The 14,326-nt window shown below is 36.9% G+C and overlaps 1 protein-coding gene across 7 annotated transcripts in view; it reads left to right on the top strand.

The window, feature by feature from the left end:
* LOC136852496 (rabphilin-3A-like) overlaps positions 1-14,326 on the top strand; it is a 483,103-nt gene that overhangs the window by 331,961 nt on the left and 136,816 nt on the right. The gene's annotated exons all lie outside the window — the stretch shown is intronic.

Genomic DNA, 14,326 nt, shown 5'->3' with positions numbered 1-14,326 from the left:
GGTACGAATTTACCAGGTTTAGAGATGCTGTACGGACATGCATAGCGGTAATTTTTTCCTACCGATCTACGCATGCGCGGATAGGGAAGAATTTCTCACGCCTCGACTTCTCTCTCTCTCTCTCTCTCTCTCTCTCTCTCTCTCTCTCTCTCTCTCTCTCTTCTTTTCAGTCAGATCAGAATCTAACAGTATGATTTCACAGCGATAACGGAAAAACAGCCGCAACCGATGAAAGACATATCAGCAGGCGTAACTGTTCTCGGCGCCCTTTCCATCAAACAGCTCAAACTGGCACCGTTTTTATGAAAAACAAATCGCGAATAATTTACACTTTTAAAGCATTTTGTTATGCCAAATCTATTATAAAATATTTGATATTGAATTTAAGACTTTGTAACAATGCATTTTTAGAATAATACGATTTATATTTAAAAATAATAACGGTTAGGCTTACACTGAAAGTGATATATGGCAACTATGTGAGGGAAGCTGGAACTTCGTCGGGTCCTCTAGTTTTAAGCCCTGTATGTTTTCAGTGTTGATTTTATCGCCGTAATAAACAATTATGTTAATAATTCTCATAAATTAAGATAAAAATTCACGTAATTTCTGATCAAAAATTGATGCAATAGGGGATTTGGATATATTACTGTAGGTTGAACATATTCCTGGCAGCGCCAGAAGAAAAGGTGAAGATTCAGATGAAAAATGAGAATAAACCCAGAAAACTGAAGGAAAAGGTGACGTAAAAACGAATTGTTTTCTCTTTTTTTGTCTGTGTTTGTGCGTCTGTTACAGGGTAGGGGTTTGGTTTTGAGTTATAAACCTTTCTGGGGTGACATAGAGGCCGTGTGCAAAATTTTGTCTGGGTCTGTCAGGCGGTTCGGATTTCTATAGTGGACAAACAAATATACAAACGTTCACTTTTATATATATATATATATATATATATATATATATATATATATATATATATATATATATATATATATATATATATATATGTATATACTGTATATATATAATATATGTTTATATGAATTGTGTGTGTACATAATGCATATTTGTTCATATAGATATATATACATATACTATATATATATACATATATATTTGATGCCCCTTACCTCCTTAGGGTTAATAATATTAAAAAGATCCATTGTGTACAGGCGAAGAGCAATAATTTCATTCTGTAGGACGATTGCCTTTCATGACTATTATGAAATGTGATAGTTACTTGCCTTGCAGTTAAATTTAACTATTACGAAGAAAACTAGAGAAAGGAAGAGCCAGGAAGAAAAGTAGGGTTATATCCCGAAGGGATGTTGGAACTGAATTTGTAGAAATCTATGTCTTGAACTCTCATGGAGCTGAGAAAAAAAAATGTTCGATGCACAAGAAAAAAAATACCCTAAAGGAGTTAATGGTTTGAATGAGAAGTCGAGAGACGAATTTCACTTCTCAGACGATCCAATCTATTTTTCTTTGATCCTTTTCCTCCTTCTTTTCACCTTCGGCTCCAACTCTTCAAACTTTCGCCATAAAACGCAGTACTGGAAATAAAACTCCATCCAACTCTTAAGTCAGCCGGAAGAAAACTCGAATGTATATTCGAGGTAGTAGATTTTTTCTGAAGTTTATTCGCTGCAGAGCAGTGCTTCATTTCGCTCGAACGCTTGAAGAAATTTTATCGTTGTTGTGTGTGATGGCTTACCGTCAGGGAGAAAGTACTGTGTACGCATTCTCTGCTAAAGCACAACGGAAATAAAGGACATGCGATTACCGGATCGACCTTAGAATAAACCTACCAATAAGCTTTTGAGATATTTTATTGAAGGAAGATGGATAACAAATAAATAAGACCCTGGAGAAGAAAACATAAACAGAAAGCAACAGAATAACATCACCCAGCGCCCTTTGGCGTTTGAGAGAATATCATGAATAATGCATGACAATATTTTTACTTACAAGTAGAAGTAAATCGCGATTAAGACATAACTGGGAAATTTTAGCGCTTGAATATATGAAGATATTTCCTTTCGTGCAGTACCAGATGGTTATAACTTTTTTGTTTTATTTCGATGCTCATAAGTTGGAAAGAGGTTGTAGAAATACCTAAAAGTTATGCACCACTGCATTTTTCGTTCACATACATACAAATATATATATATATATATATATATATATATATATATATATATATATATATATATATATATGTATATATATACACGTACATGCACATGTGGGTATATTCATCTCATTGGTTATTCTTCTGTTATTCCTTTATTATTTTCTACAACCTCCTTTCTGTTTTGCCCACATATGGGCATTCTCTCTCTTGTGGAAGCATGCCTCGTAAGTCTGATGTCCGTTTGGGGTTATTTCCCACGAAGCTTTAGACTTGTGAACACTGCGTTAAGTAATAGGAAGAAGAAGCACTTTTGTGCCAGGTGATATTAGACCGCTAAAACGTCCATTAAACGTTTATTAGAAGCTCTTGCTCCCACTTAAGGCGTAATTACACCCTCGATTACACGGCGATTAGGGTCTTGTATATTCGTGTTATCGCTGAGGCGTTTGAGATCCATTAGTTATTATCCTACCTCAGTTCTCCCTCTGATTAATGTTTGTTCGAATCTGACGTGAGTAGCAGTGGGTTACAATGAGACATGAGAAGCCAACTTTTCCATTTTCTCCTTGGACACTCTCCGTAGGGGGGTAGTGCCGTCAGTGCACCTCACGCGGTGCACTGTAGGCATTACTTAAGGTTCTTTGCAGCGTCCCTTCCGCCCCTAGCTGCAGCCCCTTTCATTCATTTTGTTATGCCTCCATTCATATTCTCTTTCTTCCATCCTGCCATCCACCCTCTCCTAAATATTGTTTCTTAGTGCAACTGCGATGTTTTCCTCCTGTTACACCTTTCAGACCTTTCTACTCTCAATTTCCCTTTCGGCGCTGCATGACTTAATAGGTCCCAGCGCTTGAAACAACAGCTGAGGATGATAACAACATAAATTCTTACTGGAGCATAAACATTAATCAGTACTGCACTGATTAATTCTGTCTATTTATCTCCTTTTTATCGACGTTTAACCTGCAGTTGATAATACATGGCTATATAGTCAGTTCAGTGATATTAATATTTCCCTTCTGTGTGATGACTTTGAATTTAAAATTACATGTGCGCGCTTATGTCATTTCTGTAATTGGTGACCTGTCGGAACTGAGTCTGTCACAGTATCGAATTGAGAAAAGAGTTATTTTAAATTTTTTAATTGACTGGCGAACAACAAACCGATTAATACAATATAATTTTTTAAGCCCCTAATAGCCTTCATCAATTGTTAGGTTTCTTCTCCCTAAAAATTATTTCCATTTCATTCATTTTTAAAGTGGCCAGAGCTTTTGTAATGGAGCTAAACATATTACGGCATATTTAATCAAGCAAAGAATTATGTAGTTAAAATATTAATTCATTCGTGTTTTTCATTCCAAATAGTCTTTATTATTTCCCAAATTTTCTTTTTTTTCGTATGCCCTCTTTTTCTAGTGTATTTAATTTTATTCTGATTTCTTGAACATTTATTAATTAATGAAAATAGAGCAATTTATGTGAAGCCTCTTTAATGAATCTTTTTATCACCGTCAGCAACTCACGGCATTGTTCCAGTTTATATTTGTTCTGTTTTCAAAATGATTTGACTAGTTTCATGAAAACTATAATTAAGCTCGTGATACCGAAAAGATAAAGTCATCGTTCAGTGACCTCTCTCTCTCTCTCTCTCTCTCTCTCTCTCTCTCTCTCTCTCTCTCTCTCTCTCTCTCTCTCTCTCTCTCTCTCCTTTGACGGACTTTGTAATATTCTTCTAGCGTTCATTTTTTCATTTACACATTTTTAACTGCCACTTCCTAACCTTTTCCTGTCACAGTTTCCCAGACTTTTCACAATTTTCCGTCCTTCAAAAACGTTTTATTCTCATGGAAGTACAGGCAGACTGCTATTTAGGGCAATATTCGCGGTATGTGGGTCACTCTGGAGCACAATGGGAAGGATTAAGCGTAGTCAACGGGATTTCATAGTAGGTTAAGGGGGATGATTGATGCGCGTTTCTCTATTCTAGTCATGAATGTTTGATGAATAAGTCCTGTGACTGATTATTCAGTGAGAAAAAGGATTCACACACATACTACATACATTCATTTTAGTTCCTTGTTGGGCGAGTCGGTAGAGTTGTGGGCTAACATTCGCTAGGCCGGAGTTCGAGTCTCCGGCCGGCTAGTGAAGAATTAGAGGAATTTATTTCTGGTGATAGAAATTCATTTCTCGCTATAATGTGGTTCGGATTCCACAATAAGCTGTAGGTCCCGTTGCTAAGTAACCAATTGGTTCTTAGCCAGTAAAAATAAGTCTAATCCTTCGGGCCAGCCCTAGGAGAGCTGTTAATCAGCTCAGTGGTCTAGTAAAACTAAAGTATACTTAACTTTATTTATATAGACACTCATACATGCTTACATATATGTATATTTACTTTGTATATATACTGTAGTACTTATATATATATATATATATATATATATATATATATATATATATATATATAATATAGTATGTATATATATATATATATATATATATATATATATATATATATATATATATATATATATATATATATATATATATATATATATATATATAAATATAATATATATATATATATAATATATATATATATATATTTGTATTTTTGTGTGTATATATTCAATAAAAACTTATGTCCTGTCGAAAAAAAGAGCAAAGAAGGTTTTACATTCCATGGCAGAATTCGAACCAATGCATATAAGGTTCCAGTGCGTAAACAGTTAGCACAGTGACCTCTTAACGTCTCGACTTTATAGCAGATTTTCGAATACGCTAATTACGAGTCGTGGGTGTTAAGTATATTGGTTTCTATTAGCCTTGCTCTTGTCAGAAATTTAATCATTCAAGTAACACCCTTCAGCAATAACAATAAGACAATCTATCTCCACTACTCGTAATCTTCCACTGCAATTTTTCCCCAACATTTTTCGCCTCTGCTCAATTCTACTGTAATATTTTATTCAAGCGACGCAGCACATTTTTGCTTCAGCGAAGCGCCGGACATTGGAGTATCACGTCTTTTGAGAGATTTTTTTCGGAGGATTTTGAAACATTCATTAAGGGAGACATTTGAAGGCCCAGATTCCTATCGGGAAACTATTTGGAGTCAGGCGGATATGGCATAAACGAAGGAGGGAAGAGAGGAAAGGGAGAAGAAAATGGGTCATGGGAATTTGGAATAAATGAGGAAGTACGAATGAAAAACAAGTATTTCGGTAAAGGGGAAAAGTTGTAGTTGAGGTAGGGTAAAAGGATAACCTATTTATGTGTGTGTTTTTTGTGTATGTGTGTGCGTTCATTTATTTACCTGTACAAGTTAGTGGTATTGAACAGGTGTTTTTGCAATACCTCGGCCTCATGTAATCTGATAACGGATTGAAATCTGATACAGGATCGTAATCTCATCCCGCTTGTTTTATGGGATGGAAAGATTAAGCACTTTAGTGCAGTTTCCACATATTTTCGTTTGAGCCGGAGCTATAAATCTTATAGTATAAATGGTCATATTTTCGTTGCAGAATAAAAGATTCCTGGTTAAAAATGACACCATTTGTATGTTATTATAACATTTAAATCTGAATTGCGCAATTTATGTTAATGAATAGCTGATCTAATTGATTTTGTTATTGCGTTTAATTTTCAAATGTATTCATTGGTTACGTGAATGAACAGTGAGTAGTCGTCATGATTATCCTTAATAAGATTTTTGTATAACTTAACAATTTTGGATATTGAGAAACTGGCATTCGAAGGTCTACGAAAAATGAATTTCTGTAACCAAATTTGTTTTGGAAGAATTTACCTAATTATAATTATGACGTATTTCCAGATTCCCTTATATCGTGACGCTATTCACACAACGAAATTTGATTTCTGTGAATTGAGTGGACTCAGACAATTGTTTTAAAATTTACAGATTTTATTAATTCAGACAAGACCTTTTCTGGAATTAGTGGTCGCGGGGATAATTACTGGAGATAATTACCGGATAACGCTATTCACAGAATATTAGGTTACCAATTTATTCTGGAAGTCCTGTGACGTTGACTGTGACGAAGAAAAAATCTCTCTCTCTCTCTCTCTCTCTCTCTCTCTCTCTCTCTCTCTCTCTCTCTCTCTCTCTCTCTCTCTCTCTCTCTGAATAATTATTAGAACGTGTAAAGGAAGCTATTCAAGAAACGTCCACTGGGTTGTTTGTCATTGTGATATCTCAGATACTTTTTGTGATTTATTGACAAATTAAAATGGTCTGAAGTCATAGCAACTTAGGTCATCGACTCTGAGGCGCCTCAGAAATGAGAGTTCAGGGAGGGTTCGTAGGATGAGGGTCAGTGATCTAATCATCCTTGCTATCCATCCTGTGAACGGCGACGAAGTTATTCTTGCACCCAACGGCTTTAAATGCCATTCAAGCTTCCGTTCTGCCTTGGGATAGGATGAAGACATGCTTTGTGCCAAGATTCAGTAATACGGATAACTTTAACATTTTCTTCCAGCTTTCGTGGTTTAACCGCTACCCTTCCCTATTCCCATGTCCTCGTTTTCCTCGCTCCTGGTATAGAATCGAACTTAGGTTGGTCGTCCCTTTTATCTCTGCTCTTATAAGAAAAAAAAAAGAATTATTCACAAGGCAAAGGAAGAGACAAAGAACTTCTACGCCACAGCCAACACAGTCGAAAGCCAGGGCAAAATACTCGTGATCAGTGTCATTTTTGCCATTCCCAACGCTGGAAGATGGAAGAAGAAAGCGTGATGTACAGAAGTTATTACTCAACTATATGGACAGAGATTGGATACAGAACCTTCCTATATAACTTATAAAATTTTGGCACGCTGTGATTTCTGAGAAGCTGTCGTGTTCTTTGTATTCTTTGTTGCTGAATTGTTGGGGTAAACTAAAAATGAATCGAAAGTTTGTTTCATGTCAAAGGGAGCGAGAGCCTTGCAAGCTAAATAACGAGATAATTATTCGTCACTTATGGTCCTTTGAGAAAATCCATTATCTCTCTCTCGTTGAATCATGCCATTCTAGGAATTTAGGTACGTTTTCGTAATGGAGGGGTCGACGGGACGGTCAACATTATCTGTTCCTTGCCAGTTTGAATCTTGAAAAAAAAACGAAACACTTCATCTCTAGCCCGAATAAAAGGGGAATATTACTTTTAAGGATGAGAGCCCTTCCTTGTACATTACCACGCGATACTGGGATATGCAACAAAGCTTAGCAGTTTCGTGCAAGTGGCGATGGGTCGTTAAGAGGTCCGTGAGACAATAGCATGCCCAAGGAAACTGATGAGCATTAAACTACAATTTTATTGAAAGAGGTGGATCAATAACAGCCATTATAAAACAGAATGTACCAAAGCCTAAATATACATCATTGCTTTTAGTCGATAATTCCCTGAAATTAGGTCTGTATTATTGTTCAGTTATTGTTCTCTCTCTCTCTCTCTCTCTCTCTCTCTCTCTCTCTCTCTCTCTCTCTCTCTCTCTCTCCAGTATTTCTCGTCGATAACCTTTTTTCTAACGATCCCTAAACACGCTCCCCAGATACATATACGCTCTCTCTCTCTCTCTCTCTCTCTCTCTCTCTCTCTCTCTCTCTCTCTCTCTCTCTCTCTCTCTCTCTCTCTCTCTCTCTTTCAACATTAATTTTCTTTTCGACGCCAGTGCGAAGTATCCTTAAGCACGCACCCAAGGTACATCTACAGCCCCCACCCCCTTAACATCCCGCCACTTCTCTCTCTCTCTCTCTCTCTCTCTCTCTCTCTCTCTCTCTCTCTCTCTCTCTCTCTCTCTCTCTCTCTCTGTGGCAGAACAACATCGAACAGAGGCATCTTTGTGTGACGACAGGTATTTTTACAGTAGGTGGTTGTCGTCAATACTTTCCCCCACTGACTGATGCAGAGAAACAAAAGGAAGATACCTATCTGGAGATTGTCGAAAAGAAATAAGAAACAATGGACCAGGTAACTTTCACCTATGGGCTGGGGGAAAGGGGGTTGGGGGGTTTGGGTAGGAGGAGCCTGGGGGGCGAGAGGTTATGGAATGGGAAATCCGTGGGAGGGATGTGTGGGAGGGTGAAGGATGGTGTATAGGGAAGTACTCTCGTGGATCCGTAAGAGGATGAATAGTGGTTTTAAAGCCGCTTATATTATACATCTTATCGATTTAGTCTTTCAAGTTTCGTCCTCTCTCTCTCTCTCTCTCTCTCTCTCTCTCTCTCTCTCTCTCTCTCTCTCTCTCTCTCTCTCTCTCTCTCATATATTATCCCTTTCATGTTTTCACTTATTTTGTTGTCATTTTACAGGGGATGATGAAATTTGTTTTTGCTTTCCATAGGATATATTCTCTCTCTCTCTCTCTCTCTCTCTCTCTCTCTCTCTCTCTCTCTCTCTCTCTCGTCTCGTATACTTTGTTATCCATGAAATTTATTCCCATGTTTTTAATTCAGTTCGTTTTTTCATGATGTTCCATGTTTTATGAAGAAGATTTATTTTGAGCTCTCTCTCTCTCTCTCTCTCTCTCTCTCTCTCTCTCTCTCTCTCTCTCTCTCTCTCTCTCTCTCTCTCTCTCTTATCAATGAAATTTTTCCCATGTTTTTTATGCAACTCGTTATACATGATGTTCCATTTTTATGAAGAAAAGTTGTTTTGGGCTTAAGGCTTGATTTTCTCTCTCTCTCTCTCTCTCTCTCTCTCTCTCTCTCTCTCTCTCTCTCTCTCTCTCTCTCTCTCTCATTTCTGTTATCAATGAAATATTTCCCATTTTTTATGCAACTCGTTATAAATGATGTTCCGTTTTTATGAAGAAAAGTTGTTTTTGGCTTAAGGCTTGATTCTCTCTCTCTCTCTCTCTCTCTCTCTCTCTCTCTCTCTCTCTCTCTCTCTCTCTCTCTCTCTCATTCTTTTATTCACAGAACTTTTTCCCATGTTTTTATTCATTTTATTTTTTCATTGATGCTAAATGTTTTTTGAAGAAAAGTTGTTTTTGGCTTATGGCTTGACTCTCTCTCTCTCTCTCTCTTCTCTCTCTCTCTCTCTCTCTCTCTCTCTCTCTCTCTCTCTCTCTCTCCACCCACGTAAGTCTGATTGATTTACCAAAAGGTCTCAATTAAAACTTTTCAATAAAAAAGTTTCATAGAGCGATCTTTCTGCGTCGAAATATTCGAATGAGAAGAAGGAAACATTTTTATGGTTTTATTTTTACTTGTTATTTCTCTGTGCGGATCCATTATAGATATTTTCACTATTTGATGAACTAAATTTTTTTTCGTCTTCTTCTTCTTCTTCTTCTTCTTCTTCTTCTTCTTCTTATTATTATTATTATTATTATTATTATTATTATTATTATTATTATTATTATTATTATGAAAATTTGTAAGTAATTATAAAGAATAAATAAAAAAGTCTTTTAACCTTGAAGACAAGTTTTCATGAAATAGTGCACATAAGGAAAAGAGTAGATAACGAAAGAATTAAGGAAAAACAAAGAATAAAATGAGAAATTTAAAAAAATCTAAGATTAAGAGGTATAATAAACAAAATAGCAAAAAGGCCGTGAAGGACATTATTTGGGGAACGATAATGAAGCTTCAAGCTAATTCCTTCACAGGCCGTCATCCTCTTAGAGTGTGCTACCAGTTCTCTCTCTCTCTCTCTCTCTCTCTCTCTCTCTCTCTCTCTCTCTCTCTCTCTCTCTCTCTCTCTTCTTTTTCTTCTTCTCATTGTGGGCATGTGTAGATGTATATTATTACAATTACCATGCGGTAAACAAGGACAGAGAGAGAGAGAGAGAGAGAGAGAAAATTTCCCCCTCTTCGTCCTCTCGTATTGTCATTAAGGAACTAACACAAATTCATACGAATATGAGAGAGTCACTCCCACTCTCTCCTGTGTGGGCGTATTTTGGAAATATATTATCCACCATACAGCAAACTATTCCTCAGATTTACGAGAGAGAGAGAGAGAGAGAGAGAGAGAGAGAGAGAGAGAGAGAGAGAGAGAGAGAGAGAGCGCGATGATACTCGGCTTTACCCAAAGCCTTCGACATTCGTAAGGACAGCATTAAATGGGAAGCGACACCATTCATTATTTTCATTATATACCGCCTTTTCCTGTCAATTTATTGGCGGCCCTGGGAAACTGCTTCTCTCCCTCCAGTTCGCAGCTGTGCCATAGGAAGAAGAGAGAGAGAGAGAGAGAGAGAGAGAGAGAGAGAGAGAGAGAGAGAGAGAGAGAAATGGGTGTCGAAGTCGTCTGCTCAAAACGGTTCGAGATACATGGCATTACCAACAGCTGGTCGTTTCTGATTTGGTCAACTTTACCGTCTAGAAGTGAATTCTATTTCGTTGGGTTATTTACTTTTACGCAGTTTTGGTTTGGCTGTTTTTCCGTGTGTGAAATATAATGTATGTATATATATAGTAAAGAGAACCTTCAGAAACCAGTAAAATAATTTTAGAGTTTAGAAAAGGAAAAACCTGAGACTAAATGTAGTAGGAGGAAGAGTAAGTCCGTGAGAGCAAATGAAAACCAAGGATGTGGAGCAAAGAATGGTCATGTGGATGGTGGAAGTATGGAAGAAGTTAGAGTAAGTATAACGGATGATGGTAGGATAATAGAAGAGATGATAAAAGAATAGGTGAATCATAAAAGTATCATGGTCTGGGCAAACGATTTGGGAGATTATGGAAGCTAAGGTGGAAATTATATATCACCTAGCACCCTTAAATACATGAACGACGGGGATGGGTTATTTAATACACCAAATGCATTGATGAATCCCTGAATGTTGCTGTCGAAAAAAGGTAAAGGAATGGAAATTCGGTTAGAACTGAAATCCTGAAACTACAGCATTAGTTCTTGTGGGATGTGTATGAGTGTGGGACGTGGGTTCTTGGCACTTTTCCCAACTTGCAGCTCCTGAGCTGTCAGACTCGACATTGCCTTCTCGGACAGGATTTTGATTATATGAAGAATGGTTATAGACCGATATAACTGATTGTGGAAATATAATTCAGTGGATATAACCTGATGTTTTCAAAACATGATGTAATGGTTTTTATTACCATCAGCTTCAAACTCCCAAGGCCCTCTCTCTCTCTCTCTCTCTCTCTCTCTCTCTCTCTCTCTCTCTCTCTCTCTCTCTCTCTCTCTCTCAAATAACGTATTATTTTCAAGTTGTAATGATTTCTTATTACCATCAGCTTCAAACTCTCAGCGGGGCCTCTCTCTCTCTCTCTCTCTCTCTCTCTCTCTCTCTCTCTCTCTCTCTCTCTCTCTCTCTCTCTCTCTCATCAGACCAGGAAGTAATTATAAGGAAACAGTGATAGTTTACAAACCTCCAGGTTGATGATCAGTGCTCTGCTAATTTTACTCTCAGATTCCAGTATTTGGGGAACAATGAAAGCCCTTTGGCAGGCAAGGTCACGAGGCAAAGTCATCTGTATAAATCGATTACAATGCTTAAAGCGGCAGTTGTAACAGAAAAGCGTCGAATACTGACAGATCCTCCGCTACTTGAAAACGGCCTTTTGAAAATCCGGACTCATCAGTGTGAGAGGGAGGGGGTCATTCGGAACGTACAAACATTCTTCCTCTTTAATGTGGATGTGTGAACATTGACCTCCTAGGGAATGCGAGAATGTGGGAGATGTTTGTTAGTGATGATTCATGGTGTTTTTTTTAAAGGTGTAAATGCACACCTACACTCAGGTGTATGTAATGTCACCAGCTTCGCCTCACGGATGAGACTCCTGCGATCGATCCCATCTTGGGAAATCGACTTAAACCCTTTTTTGGAAAGTCCTTTAAGCCCCTGTTGACCTAAGAAGTGTGTTATCCAACTGGTAGTTAGTTGACTGTAGTTGGATTCAGCCATAACTGGGTAACCTTATCCCACAAGACAGAATGGGCCACGCTCTCTATGTGTATAAGAATATGGTTGAAATTTATATATATATATATATATATATATATATATATATATATATATATATATATATATATATGTGTGTGTGTGTGTGTGTGTGTGTGTGTATGTGTGTGGACACTATGCCTGCGCAGTCAGAATTGACGGCAAAATATATGTAATGTTGCAGTATCACAGTACGTTATGTTGCTCTGCATTTTCTTGCTGGTTCTGAAATTTGGAGGGCATTATGAAGGCGTATTAGTGTGTGTGTGTGTGTGTATGAGTACAAAAATCAAGATGTTGTAACGATAACTGACAGTTTATTTATTTATTCTTTTATTTATGTCTGTTTATGCATGTATGTATGTATGTATGTACAGGCCTGGGAGTTGATGAAGAATCAAGTATGCCATAAAAATAGTCGAAGGACTGATAAGTTTGGGTGGATCCAATTCCATCCAAAAGACTGATGTGATTATTACCCACATTAACGGAAATAAGAATAATGGAAAACGCGGTAACATCTATTGACGGGGCAAACAGAGACGGCGCGGAGAATTCCTTCATCTTTTGATCTTCGAAAAACACATCCAAAGAAAAGATTGAGGAATTGTGTTCCCAAAGTGGCGTGGGTAGAAGTCATAAACATCATTCACGGGGAGAAGGTGAATGTGTGCAAGTTGGAAAATGGCACGAAATGTTTTTCCTCTCTCTAAAAATCATAAATTTCTAGGTTTTTTTTGTTGTCATGTCAGCAGAAATTATTTGCCTCGTTCACATACACAGATAAAAAAAATTGTTTTCTTTCATTTCTGAGTTTGATTTATAAACCTTAAAATATTTCCTTACGGAATTGTCAGTGGTTTGTGAGCCTGTCAAGTTGTGCTATGATAAATGGGTAAGCGAAAAGTAAATTGACAGTTATGGAGATAAATGTTTAGACGACTAACAGAGAGAGAGAGAGAGAGAGAGAGAGAGAGAGAGAGAGAGAGAGTTATTTCATAGTAATTCTACTGGACAGCTTTTATTTGTATTTGTAAACGTTTGGACGGACTGATTGTTAAAAGAAATTAAGTGACAGTTCTGTAGATTAAGGGATGTAGTCATACAAAGAGAATAAGAGAAAGTCCTCAGTAGATTGACAGATAAAATTATTTGTAAGGTTTACTTAATAAAAAAAAATATTGTACATGTTAGTAAATACATTCAATATTTCTTCTAGTATTTCCTCTAGTTAACACGGAGGTGTGTAACTCTGTTCTTATTTATGGTCTTTGCATAGTCGTCGTCGTCTTCTTCTTCTTCTTCTTCTTCTTCTTCTTCTTCTTCTTCTTCTTCTTCTTCTTCTTCTTCTTCTTCTTATTGATTGTAAAAACATGCCTTTTATATTGTATCGGCAAAGTTGGACTATGTCAGGAGTCAGAATAAACAGTGTATTAAATGGCCCCAAAAGCATCATACACGTGTACCATCCGTATTTTCCCGTGGGAGAGCAATGACCTTGTAAAAACTCTCATTTGGACAGGCAAGTGATTAGTTCTGCAATCCTGTGTCTGTAGGTGCTGTAAAGGACTCTCAGCCGGGAAATGCTCTGGTTTTGTCAGTTCTGTTGTTAGGTAACGGTAAGAATTTTTATCTGAAAAGTGTAATGGTTTGCCATTAGTTCTGTGTTGTTAGATGCTGAAAAGTGCAGTGATTTTGTCATTAATCCTATCTTTAGGTTTTGGCAAGGCCTTTTATCCGCAGAATCCTGTGATTTAATAGTTTAGAGCAAAGGTTAAATTCCACGCTTGGCCATCTAAGAGGTTTTAGGCACATGGTGACATAACTAAATTATTTCTTGAGATATGTTTTGGTTCCATACTGTATAATTATTTACTACAGAATTCTAAAATGGTTGATATTACTGCCATTATCAAAATATTATTCTAACTTTTTCATGATAAATATAGTTATTACTGTTTCCTGTGTGGGAGACTATGATCATAAAGATTCATTTTGTTTTTCATATTGTTTAAGGATAATTGATGCGATAATAATTCGAACTTTATTTTATTTTTTCAGGTATGTATCTGGTCCGGTTCCTCCATGTGCAGAAATTTAAATTGCTTTATCACAAGAAGTATTGGTGAGTGTAACAACTTTAATATAATTTCCACGTCTTCCAAACTCGTCGGTTATAATAACTGAGAATATATTTACAGCTACATGTTATTGATTATGAATATTTAACTTCATATCGGGCTTTTTAGATTTAAAATATCT

The sequence above is a fragment of the Macrobrachium rosenbergii genome, chromosome 25, assembly GCF_040412425.1.
Source record: "Macrobrachium rosenbergii isolate ZJJX-2024 chromosome 25, ASM4041242v1, whole genome shotgun sequence".
Classification (NCBI taxonomy): Eukaryota; Metazoa; Arthropoda; class Malacostraca; order Decapoda; family Palaemonidae; genus Macrobrachium; species Macrobrachium rosenbergii.
Note: the sequence above shows the minus strand (reverse complement) of the source record. Positions and strands in the feature narration are given on the sequence as shown.